Below are 13,769 nucleotides of genomic sequence, written 5' to 3'. Positions count from 1 at the left end.
GGAAATCAATAAGGAAGGAGGAGGAAGACCCTCACGTGTCCCCTGTGACTTTAGACCTTTGAGCTCAGGAGTTACCATAGTAACCAGTCTAAGGGAATAGTGACCAATCAGAGGGGCTATCAAGGCACCACGATCTGTAGCCTTTATACACCGTGGAAAAGGGACTCAGTGGGACCCTTCCACCCCCCACGTGGGAGTCAGTACTTGTTCTTTAATAAATTTCCACCTTTGCTACCCCACCTTCCATCCCTGGATTCATTCTTCGACTCAGAGGGACAAAGAACCCGGGAACCATCCTGCCCAGAGGAACACCCCATGTTCCAGTCCAAATATCCCACTTCCTGTACATTTTGGAGATTAACCCCTTATCGGACGTACCCATGCTGCTGCAAATGGTCAGAGTTCTTTCTTTTTCACGGCTGCATAGTGTTCCATGGTGTAGAAATACCACGGTTTTTTATCCAATCGACTGCTGACAAGCACTTAGGCTGTTTCCAAACCTTAGTTATTGTAAACTGCACTGCTATGAACATAGGGGTGCATGCATTCTGTCTGATGAGTGTTTGGGTTTCTTAGGATGTATTCCTAGAGGAGGGATCACTGGGTCAAATAGGAGTTCCACTTTTAATTTTTATATGGAACTCCGTGTTTTTACCATAATGGCTGCCCCAGTCTGCATTGCTAATGACCAACTAAACGGATGAACAAAAGTAGACCCAGAGCCGTAGAAGCATGAACAGACCATGGAACCTCAGAGGGAAGGCAGGGGAGGGGGTGGGAAGAGATCAGCCCGTGGACTTGTCTGCGTATATGCCTCACCCGGGGACACAGACTGTCCGAGAGAGGAGGGTGTTACCCGAGGCATCCCTTCGGATAAACTTAACGGGAAGGGGCTGGGACATTTCAAGTAGTTGCTAGTGAAGAGACTGCTCCAGGCCAGCAGGGCCGAGGGTAGCACCATCATCTGACCTTATCTTAGCACAATTAAGACCCCGGGGAATTAGCCACACACATCCATGCAGCTGCAGATCACACCGCACTGCCTTCCTTCCCCAGATTACTGGAGCCGGGGTACAGGCCTCACGGGATCCCAGATGTGGCTCTCCTCTAGCAGCAGCAGCAGCGGCGGGGTGTCTGCCTGGCAGGTCGGGTCAGGAACCGGGTTTTGGTTTTGGGGGAGTCGCTCTCAGAGGTCCTTGTGCCCCGCCATGCTATTGCGTCCATGGATCGGAGGCTCAGCCCTTCCTCTGCATTCCTGTGGGGAGCGGAGCGGACTGCACCCAGACTGGGGCCATCAGCGAAGGCAAGCTTCCAGCCATCCCGCACCAGCGGGGCGCAGGGACCCATGCGATCAGCGGTGGCAGCGCGTCCAGCGATCAAGCAATGATCGCAGAGGTCTCTTGGGGGACCCGTTTGTATAGCCTGTTCGCACCCACAGCAGTCCAGGTGTTTATCTTACAACCACGTCAGGGCTGAGAGGGTTCATCAGCAAGTACGCAGGTGAACATGGGTCTTCACAGCAAGTCACTCTCAGTCGGTAATCGAAGGCCAAATCCTTATCTATGGGACACACACGCTCAGGGTGGGGGTGGGGGCGTCCTTCATAGCACGCTTTCAGTTTCAGAAAAATTAACTCAAACATTTTAAAATAATTTACAGCTTTTCAGACATTTTTCACATTTTAGACATTTCTATATGTTACTAAAACACAGACACTGGGGTGGTGAGAGCATAGATGGGGGACGGGAGGGAGCAGGAAGAGGGTTCATGGGGGGAAAGGAAGGCCTATGTAATACTTTTAACCATAAAGATTTTTAAAGAGAGAGAGAGAGAGAGAGAGAAAGCACCTCCTGTTCACTCACCTGTCACCGAGTCCCCGCCTTGCTCTCTCCCACCTCCATGTCACTCCTCACCTTCCCTCCTTCACTGCAAATGCGGAAACACAGCTGCAACCCGTTATTCTCCAGAGCATTGGAGGTCTTGCTCCCCAACAGTTGTCGTCAGTTTGGCTGAAATAAAATCTTATAAACATGCTCTCCATGTTTGGACATTCCTTACACCAATGTGTTGTCTCTTCTTCGTTTACCATACACGATCACACACGTTCCTCCCGTGTGGAGAGGGAGGTGCACACAATCATAAAACCTGCTGCCTCCACATGATGGTGGTGGTGACTCTGAAGAGTTCGCACCCGTTGGTGTGGGGATGACGCTCCAACCACTGAGCCCACCAGCCAGCTCCATGTGTAAATGATGGAAACTCTCCCCTGTGAGAGGCTGGGAACAGGGCTTGTGCACACACACAGCAGGGAAGTGGAGGGAAATGTGTGCTTTGGGGAGGCAGCTGTGTGCTTGTGAGAGTGGCAGCAGGTTAGAGACGGAGGCTGCGGCCACAGCGTCCAGCCCAGCCTCTCCTGCCTCCTCACGGGCATATGTTAGAGTTTTGTGGACGATCTGATTGAGGAAAATAACCTGGAGAATCTTTCAGTCTCAAAATAAAAGCATCATTCAATGCAAATTCTTATTCCCAAACCCCAGAAAGCAACATGGCCCACGGCGGGTGAAGGGGAGTGAGAGGAAGTCCCATCTGCACGCCTCTAGGATAGCACCCCTGGGTCCTCATCAAAACCCCGAGGAAGGAGGACTCTCAATCCTGGAAGCTGCCCCAAAAGGAATGGGGTCAGGGTGACGGGTCTCAGGAAAGGAGGGAGAAAGGCGGGTCAGGACGGGACCCCTTTGTGGCCAGCATCCTTGAGTCCTTTCCCATCTGGGGTCGCCCCTAGGTTGACAAGGTCAGGCATGCAGCCCAGGGTCACAGCTACACCTTATAGGCAGACTCCATGCAAATGGGGCTCTCCTCCTGCTCATAAAAGGGGGCCCTTGCCAGGCATGTTGGGGAGACACCCAGAACCCAAGTGCCTGAGACAGGACCCAGCGGCTCCACCATGGACTTGGTGCCAAGCTGCGTTTTCCTCCTGATCATTTCTCAAGGTCATTCTCAGGAGTGGGGAGCGCTGAGACCTGTGCCTGTGCCTGTGTGTGCTTCCATGTGATTCTAAGTCCCCCTGTGTCTCTGTGTTTGCAGGTGTCCAGTGTGAGGTGCAGCTGGTGGAGTCCGGGGGAGGCCTGGTGCAGCCTGGGGGGTCTCTGAGACTCTCCTGTGCAGCCTCTGGATTCACCTTCAGTAACTTTTACATGAACTGGGTCCGCCAGGCTCCAGGAAAGGGGCTGGAGTGGGTCTCTAGCATTAGTGAGGGTAGTGGTTACATATACTACGCCGACTCTGTGAAGGGCCGCTTCACCATCTCCAGGGACAACGCCAAGAGCACTCTGTTCCTGCAAATGAGCAGCCTGAGAACCGAGGACACAGCCCTGTATTACTGTGCGAGAGACACAGTGAGGGGAAGTCAGTGTGAGCCCAGACACTAACCTCCCTGAGGAGACAGCAGGGCTGGGCTGCTGGAGGATCTGTGACCACCAGAGGTCGCCTAGGGTCTCTGAACACAAGGACCATCCCAGCAGCAGGTGCAGTTGGAGGTCTGGGCTGGTTCCTGTGTGGTTTCCTCCTCATGTCACAGTTTCCCTCAGGGAATCTCTGGGTCCTGATTCTGCTCTGACCTCTGAGGACTCTGAGGGAGAAAGTCTGTTGTTAACAGAAACAACTTCCTCACATGGACAAACCGCAGAGTCTTTGCAGGCACTCCTGTGCCAAGTACCAGTTAATGATCAAATCTTCTGACCCAGGTCACCTAGATCCAACGAGAGGCTCTTCTGACTCCACAGGGCAGCTCAGCCCCACACAGCTCAGGGCCCAGCCAGCCAGCAGGACAGGAGCGTGGTGGACAGCGGGCACTGTGAATGCTGCATCCATTAGCGGCTAGGGTTCAAGGTCTAGAGAAGGGGCTGACGCATAAATGAACACACTAGACAAGAAATATAAATTTAGAAAGCCTGGGGGAGCCATGGGGAGACCTTACTCTATAGCGGAGAGGCTCCCTGAAACCTCGGACCCATCACCTTTTATTTACTTGTACACACATTTGCCCTTTAGGAGTGCACACAGGCATATCCATGGTAAAGTTTGGTGAACGGTAAAGGATTATCAGGTTAGGGGATTGCCTTCAGCCATTGGCCCAAAGCAGGGCAATATTATGCTGAGTTTCAGCCCTTACTGTATATCAAAGTCCAATAGCTTTCCAGTGGACTTCTTGTATAATTATGCTAACTACTTGTTGGTCTTCGCCTCCAGCAGGGCACCCGTCATGTGACGCCAAAACTAGAGAAGAAGGACCCCAGGTGTTCAAGGTCATTGTCTTGTCATCATACTCACAGCACTGAGAGTAGCTGACACCAGGCAGAGGCAGCTGACCCCCAGCAGCTCGGTCCAGATGTCCAGGACGACCACCAATACCCACACCAAGGGGCATGGGATGTGTATTATGCACGTAGCTGAACTCTCTGGAAGCACAGGAAAGGCCCTTCAGGAAGGCAGAGCTGCTTTGATGGAGCCAGGAAAGGAGACTCCCTCAGGGATTTTATTTGTTGAGGGGATGGGGGGAGGGCGATTCTGCTGCCAGGGGTTGTGTGGCTTCAACCTCTTAGTGACCAATGAAGAGGAGACCAATATTTGGGGTCAGATTCCCGTGGGGGGCAGATGGAGAAGAGGCAGAAATGAGCCATACGTTGTCAGCAGTCAAATGTAAATAATATAATGTCTGGGTACCTATTGCCCTTCACAATGTTAATAAATGACCAAATATGAAGTACAGGGTCAATACTGTGTGTCACAACCATGTCTACAGAAAATGGGTGAGAACTATTATACGTAAGACGATGTTGTTGATGAGGATGATCATGGTGGTGATGATAACGATGACCATGGACTGAGACAGGGGTCCTGATCCAACGGAATGAAGGCTCCTCATACAGACACACCGTCACCTTGGCTCCTGCAGTGAGGGGTGTCCAACTTTCCCTGTAGGTGTTGTGAGATTTCATAAATGGGACCCCAAAGAATGAGGCAGCTTGGGTGATTCAGGTGAGACCATGTGAATAATGACCCCACAGGTGTCTGAGTGCTAATCCTATTGGCCTGGGAAGGTGTCACCTTCTAGAACAGAGACACTGTGAGAATGTGCATGTAGGAAACAGGGGTCCCCTTCCCACCAGTGTGCAGTGCCAGGTTCCTTATTTCCCTTCATCCCTGCCTGCATGACCTTTAACGCTTCTGCTTCAATCAACTCCTGTTCACCATTATTCAGGTATTTCCTAAGATGATACGAGCTGTCTCTATGATGCCTTGCACTTCCTTCTGGGCCTTCACTGGAGAAGACTTTAAACCTACATGTCCAGTAGCTCTTTGTCCATGAACATCAGGCACAGTTCTGTCATGTGACTCAAATCAAGTCCAGCGTCCTCCCCTCACCCAGGTCCATAGCCACGTCCAGATTTATGGGTAGTTTCCCAGCAGCGCTCCCCTCTGCTACCAGAACCTGCTCCAGTTCCTGTGGCTGCTGTAGCCAATGCACATGGACAGTGGAAGCCCAGCATTTTCTAGGGAGTTCTTTGTAAAATCATCCAAAAGAGAACCCATCAAAGAAAATAGTGATGAATTGAACATTAATAAAATAAACACATTTTCCCCACCAAATATTCCATCAAGTACATTTAATGACAAGCTTAGCAAGAGAATACCTCTCAAATCCTGTGCCTGATGGGGAATGTGTGCATTGCACATTAAGGGTGTGGTATGTTGTGGGGAGAGCCCGGCACCCTCTGACCACAGTGAGCATCCTCAGGGACAGGGCAGAGGGAGGCTGGGATGAGGGGTTCCTGACAGGGTTGAAGTGTCCTTTCCTGTGAGAAAATGTATGCTAGGAATTCTCCAATTCCCCTCCCTCTGAACCCCAACATCATTGATAACACTAGACTGAGAAATCAGGTCACTTAACAGGCTGCCATATCACTTCAACATATGAAAGATTCTCAGTGGTGCACAGGCATAATCACTGCTTTTATTTCTAATCTTTCTCCAGGTTAAATCATGATTATCTCTGCTGTGATTAGCTCTGCTGTGATTAGCTCTGCTGTGCTATATGCAATGGGCTTGCATAAGGGAAGAGTTTCGCAGTGAGTTATAACACAATAAAAAGGTTCCAACATCAAGAATCAAGGGTCTCCCTTTTCCTTGTGCTTTGGTAGTAGTTACTCAGATCAAAGTGAATACAGACCTCAGATCCTCTACTTATAAGGGAAAGGCTGCCCCACATGCAAATTTCCATTCAAGCTCCAGGGTACATCCTCCCCTGGGCTGGGCAGGCTCACAGCTCTCTCCTCACTCAGGGCTGAGGTCTCTGGAAGGCAGAGCTGTGGTCTAGAAGAAGATGAGACTGCTGGGACTTCTCCTGTGCCTGCTGACAGCCCCACAAGGTGAGGGTCTCAGGGGTCAGGCAGGGGTTATGGGACAGCTGTGACTGCAGGTGACTGACAGGACTGATGCCCCTTGTCCCCAGGTGTCCTGTCCGAGGTGCAGCTGCAGGAGTCAGGCCCAGGACTGGTGAAGCCCTCCCAGACCCTCTCTCTAACCTGCACTGTGTCTGGATTCTCTCTGACAAGCTATCATGTACACTGGATCCGCCAGGCTCCAGGAAAGGGGCTGGAGTGGGTCGGGATTATGTGGACAGATGGAAGTACAAACTATAACCCAACTCTAAAATCGCGCCTCAGCATCACCAGGGACACGTCCAAGAGCCAAGTTTACTTAACGCTGAACAGCCTGAGAGCCGAGGACACGGCCATGTATTACTGTGCAAGAGACACAGTGAGAAGAAGTCAGTGTGAGCCCAGACACTAACCTCCCTGAAGAGACAGCAGGGCTGGGCTGCAGGGGGCACCCCGGACACGAGGGGGCGCTCAGGACCCACAGCACAGAGAGCAGCCCCAGGAGCAGGGGCAGAGGGAGGTGGAGGGAAAGGCCTTCCTGTTGGGCACAGGGGTTTCCTCTCAAGCTCTCAGCTGCCTCCAGGGAAGGCTCCTGCTCTTTCTCTGAGGCTCTAATTTCCTGCTTTCTCACTGCAGACCCCAGAGGAGGAGGTGACACTGCTGCTGGCAGATGACATATGGGCAGTGATGGGGACTCTCCTCACAACATGATACTGTACATAGAAAACCTGAAAGACTCAACCAAAAAACTACTGGATTTAAGAAACGAATTTGGTAATGTAGCAGGATAGGAAATTAACAGCCAAAAATTTATGGAACTTTTTACAACAATAACGAATTCTCAGAAAGGGGAACCAGACCAACAATCCCATTTACCATTGCATCAAAAACATTATGATACTTCAGAATAAACTTAGCCAAGCACGTAAATGACTTGTACTCAGAAAAACACAGGAGGTTGAATAAATAGATAGAGGAAGACATAAACAAGTGAAAAAGTATACTGTGATCATGGATTAGTAGAATTAACATCATTAAAATGTCCATATTACCAACAGCACTCTACAGATCCAATATAATCCCTATTAAAATAGCAACAGCATATTTCACAGATCTACAACAAATACTCCACAAATTTATATGGAACCAAAAAAGATCCCAAGTAGCCACAGCCATCTTGAGAAAGAAGAACAACGGTGGAGGGATCACAATACCATATATCGAATTATACTCCAAAGCCATATTAATCAAAACAGCCTGGCACTGGCACTAGAACAGGCATATACATCCATGGAACAGAACAGAGAACCCAGAAATCTACCCAAGACATTACACTCAATTAATATATGACAAAGGAGGGAAGAGCATACAATGGAGTCAAGAGTCCTTCAATAAATATTGTTGGGAAAATTGGACAGATATATGAGCAAGAAAATGAAACAATACACGAACATACACCACACACAGGAGTAAACTCAAAATGGTTAAAAACTTAAATGTAAGTAGGGAAACCATAAAAATCCTAGAAGAAGCCATAGGCAGCAAAATCTCAGACGTCTCTCATAGCAATGTGTTTGCAGATACATCTCCCAGGACAAAGGAAACTAAGGAGAAAATAAACAAATGGGGATACATCAGAATAAAAAGTGTCTGCACATTAAAGAAGCCACCCACAAAATGAAAAGGGAGCCCACAGTATGGGAGAACATATTTGGCAAGGACACATGTGATGAAGGGTTAATATCCAAAATGTATAAGAAACCCATACAACTTAACCAAAGGAAGAAAAACAATCCAATTTAAAAATGGGCAAAGGACCTAAATACACACTTCTCCAAAGGGAACATACAGATGGCCAAGAGCCATAGAAAAATGCTCAGTCAGTGACCATCAGAGAGATGCAAATTAAAGGACAGTGAGGTATCAGCTCACACCTGTCAGAATGGCGACCATCAACAAATCAACAAATGACAAGTGCTGGAGAGGGTGTGGAGCAAAGGGAACCCTTCTACTCTGCTGGTGGGAAGGCAGGCAGGTGCAGCCACTATGAACACAGGATGGAGTTTCCTCAAAAAATTAAAGATGGAACTGCCATTTCACCCAGTGATCCCACTTTTAGGAATATATGCTAAGGGACCCCAAACACCAATCAGAAACAATGTATGCACCCCTATGTTGATAGCAGCACAATTTGCAATCGCTAAGATCTGGAAACAGCCCAAGTGCCCATGAGTAGCTGAGTGGATAAAAAGCTGTGGTACATTTATACCATGGAATACTATGCAGCAGTAATAGAGAAGGATCTCTTATGTTTTGGGACAGCATGAAGGGACCTGGAGAGTATCATAGTAAGTGAAATAAGCCATTCCCAGAAAGACAAGTATCACATGATCTCACTCATATGTGGAACCTAATGAACAAAATAAACTGACGAAGAGAAAGGATCCAGAGACCTGGAAGCATGGAGCAGACTGGGGAATCTCAGAGGGAAGTCGTGGTAGGGTGGGTGGGTGGGAAGAGGTCAACCAACAAACTCATATGCATAGAGGCTTAATCCAGGGACATAGACAATAGGATGGTGAAGTCGTGGGGCACCTGGGGCAGGCTCGAACGTGTCAATGGGTGATGAAAGAGGACATGAGTAATACCTTCAACAATAAAGGTACAATTTAAAGAAAAAAGAATTAGGACTTGGACCCTCAGAATCCCCCTGAACATGGTCCTTGTGTCACCCATCTTCTCTCAGGTGGGGTCAAGACCTCAGCTATGAAATACTCTGCCTCATGAATATGCAAAAGAGAGGAGGCAGAGGAGGTTAAATATGAGTAAGTCTGTGCCCTGAGGGCATCACCCACAGCCACACCCTCCCCTACAGAAGTGCTCCCAGCACAGCCCTCACCATGGACTGGAGCTGGAGAACCCTCCTCCTGGTGGCCATGGCGACAGGTAAGGGGCTCCCGTCCTGGTTAAGGAGGGTCCAGGGAGAGTCCAGGGGGATTCCACTCACTCCTGTCTCCTCCCACAGGTGTCCACTCCCAGGTTCAGCTGGTGCAGTCTGGGGCTGAGGTGAGGAAGCCTGGGGCCTCCATGAAGGTCTCCTGCAAAGCTTCTGGATTCACCTTCACCGACTACTACATGTACTGGGTGCGACAGGCCCCAGGACAGGGGCTTGAGTGGGTGGGGAGGGTTGACCCTGAAAATGGAAACACAAAGTACGCACAGAAGTTCCAAGGCAGAGTCTCCATCACCGCAGACACGTCCACGAGCACAGCCTACATGGAGCTCCGCAGCCTGAGAGCCGAGGACACGGCCGTGTATTACTGTGCAAGACACAGTGAGGGGAAGTCAGTGTGAGCCCAGACACTAACCTCCCTTTAGGAGACAGAGGGTCTGGGCTGCAGGGGGCACTCGGGACACCAGGGGGCGCTCAGGGCCCACAGCAGAGAGCAGCCCCAGGAGCAGGGACAGAGGGAGGTGGAGGGAAGGGCCTTCCTGTTGGGCACAGGGATTTCCTCTCAAGCTCTCAGCTGCCTCCAGGGAGGGCTCCTGCTCTTTCTCTGAGGCTCTCATTTCCCGCTTTCTCACTGCAGACCCCAGAGGAGGAGGTGACACTCCTGCTGGCAGATGACATATGGGCAGTCATGGGGACTCTCCTCACAACATGATACTGTACATAGAAAACCCGAAGGACTCGACCAAAAACCCACTCTATTTAAGAAACGAATTTGGCAGAATAGGAAATTAACAGCCAAAAATCAATGCTATTTTTATCTACCAATAACGAATTCTCTGAAAGGGAAACCAAACCGACAATCCCATTTACCATTGCATCAAAAACATTATGATACTTAAGAATAAACTTAACCAAGCAGGTAAAAGACTTGTACTCAGAAAAATACAGGAGGTTGAATGAAGAGATAGAGGAAGATATAAACAAGTGGAAAAATATACCGTGATCATGGATTGGTAGAATTAACATCATTAAAATGTCCATATTGCTGAAATCACTCTACAGATTCAATGTAATCCCTATTAAAATAGCAACAGCATAGAACAACCAAGATGGTGGCATAGGTAAACACCTGTGCTTGCTGCCTCTCACAACCACATTGAAACTCCAACTAAAAGACAGAACGAATATCATCCAGAACCACGGGAAAACTACTTGAGTGGAAGTTCTACAACCAGAAGGAAAGAGAAAAGCGCATTGAGACTGGTAGGAGATGCTTAGGTGCGGAGGCACGGAGGCACGAGTGAAATGGGCTGGCAACTGGGTGCGCTGTTGTTCTTTTTCAATAGGGAGGGAGATACAAGCTCCTGATTGCTCTGAACTCCAGTTCCAGGTGAGACTCTGGGGACCCACACTCATATGGGGAGAATCTAGCCAGCCGTGGGCTGGATCCGGCCCGTTCGGCTGTTCTATCCGGCCCGCAGAGCCGAAAGAGCAGAGGGTTCTCTTGCTCTCCCCTCCGCTCCTTCACCAGCAGCAGTGTTCACATGGCAATGTCGGGAAACACGGCCGCAGCTCCTTCTTCTGAGTGGGCGGATTTATATCCTCCCATTCAGTAGAAGGAACAACCTCTCAATCTTCCAGAGGCTCCTTGGAATGCCCGCGGACGCGTCCCCCGACATCACCCTGGGAATGCGTAGACACGTTATCGTGGTGATGTAGGGAGACACGCCCCTGGAGAGCACAGTATCAGAGCCTTTCTGAGGTAAGATTAAGAGCTCTACTCAAACACAATTTTTTCCTGTTCCCACATTCTGTACATCACAATGACTTGTTAATAAAACAACAAAGACTTTCAGCTTTTAGGGCTTGTATCCACTGCAATTTTTTTTCCCACTGCAGACGCACGCAGCAGGGAAAAAGACATACAGAGGACATGTCACACTAGCCATGCTGCGGCTGCATTTTTTTGCTGATACGGATGCGGTATCAGTAACGCTACCGTGGCCACTAACCGCATGTGTTAGCGGCAAAACAAATGCATTTTGCACTGCGTTTGCTTCTCCCCCTTGCGCCTGTAAAAATTCGTGCTACAAGGCATTTGTGTTAAGGTGCACCACTGCACATTAGCATCAACGCAAACATGATGAAACCTGTGTACCCTGCATTAACCCTAGCTGCCCTGCATTGCAGTACTGCACCACACTGCAACGGCAGCACGGCTAGTGTGAACAAACCCTAATTCAGTGGGTTGAACAAAAAGATTGTATAGAAATGTGATGAACTAAAGATTTTATTACAAAATCGCTTAATTTCAGGGTTTCAGAAGTAATTGGACAAATGAAAAACTGAAGATCAAATATTCATATCTAATACTTGGATGAAACCCTTTCCTGGTAATGACAGCCTGAAGTCTTGTACTTATGGACATCACCAGATGCTGGGTTTTCTCCTTTGTAATGCTCTGCCAGGCTGTCACAGTAGAGGTATATATATAAATATCCTGCCATTTCCAGCTTTTAATAAGAAAAACTGTTGCAATGGGCATTTAAAATTGGCACTTGGTTGTTTTTATAGAGTCCAGTGGATGCAATCTGGCATTGATAATGGGCTCTTTCACACTATGTGCACTGCGGCTGTTTTTTGCCAGTAACGGAAGTGCTAGTGGTAACTACTGGTTACCCATGTTTTGCACTGCCCTAGCACCTCCCATACAAGTGTTTCTGGAAGACACAGCAATGTGCAGCTATGTGTGTTACCATAAACAAAGGGCCTGTGTGAAAGATACACAGGTTTCCTATGGAGGAAAGGGGTTGTTCTCTATGGTCAGGGTGTGCCTCTGTCCCATGTCTGAACTTTTTCAGATGATTTTGTTATATATATATTTTTAGAAGACCAAAAATGTTATAGTAGAGCAAATTTAATCACTTGTTTTTATACTTTACTGTCTTATTTTAGTAAAGAATTTAATAAGAGAATGGTACTGTTGGTTTTAGCCCAATATTAAACATGAGTGGACCAAAGAAAAGGAAAGTGGACAGTGAATGCCTAGTGTTTAAGAGGGAGTGGACAACAAAATATTTTTTCTCCGAAGTCCGATCAATGCCGGTATGTCTGATATGCCAGGAAACACTTGCAGTCTTCAAAGAGTACAATCTCAGCCGTCACTTTGCCACAAAGCATGGCAACTATGCTAGCAAGCAGTCACCTCAAGAACGGGAGGCTACTGCACAGAGGTTGATGGCTAAATTACAGGCTCAGCAAAACGTCTTTCACAGACAAACTGCAATTCAAGAGACAACTACCAAAGCAAGTTTTATGCTATCATTCAAATTAGCAAAAGCTAGCAAACCTCTCTCTGAAGGCGAGTTTTTGAAAGAATGTATGATAGAGACAGCAGGTCTCTTGTGTCCAGAGAGCAAAGGCAAGTTTGAAAAACTCAGCTTATCGCGCAGGACAGTGACTCGTCGAGTGGAACTGATTGATGAAGACTTGGCCAGCAAGTTAAATAGTAAGGCAGAGTTCTTTAAGTTTTATTCACTAGCATTGGATGAAAGTAATGACGTAAAGGACACTGCTCAGCTCTTAATTTTTATCCGAGGGATTAGTGACAATTTTGAAATTACGGAGGAGTTTTTAGCCATGGAGCCACCGAAAGGAAAAACACGGGGAGAGGACTTGTATGACCAGGTGTCTACCGTCATCGAGAAAATGAAGCTACCCTGGAGTAAACTTGCTAATGTCACGACAGATGGATCTCCAAATTTAACTGGAAAAAATGTTGGACTGCTAAAAAGAATTCAGGATAAAGTGAAAGAGGAGAACCCTAACCAAGATGTTATTTTTCTTCACTGTATTATTCACCAGGAATCATTGTGCAAGTCTATATTACAACTTAATCATGTTGTCAATCCAGTCGTAAAGCTTGTTAATTTCATTCTTGCAAAGGGACTTCAGCACCGTCAGTTTATTAAGTTTCTGGAGGAAACTGATGCGGATCACCACGACTTACTTTACCACTCTCGTGTCCACTGGTTGAGTTTGGGCAAAGTTTTCCAACGAGTGTGGGAGCTCAAAGAAGAGATTGGTTCATTTTTGAAATTAAAGGGGAAGTCTGACGAATTTACTGAGCTGAGTGACAAGAATTGGCTGTGTGACTTTGCATTTGCTGTAGATATATTTTCACATTTGAATGAGCTAAATGTGAAGCTACAGGGAAAAGATCAGTATGTACATGACATGTACACTAATGTGAAAGCCTTTAAATCGAAGCTGATTTTCTTTTCCAGACAAATTTCAGACAAAAGTCTTCACTCATTTTGCCACACTAGCCACACAGAAGGAGACCATCCAAAACGTGAAGAAATATAGCAAATCAC

This window comes from Plecotus auritus (assembly GCF_963455305.1).
Source record: "Plecotus auritus genome assembly, chromosome: 1".
NCBI classification, from domain to species: Eukaryota; Metazoa; Chordata; class Mammalia; order Chiroptera; family Vespertilionidae; genus Plecotus; species Plecotus auritus.
This window is presented reverse-complemented; position numbering follows the sequence as displayed.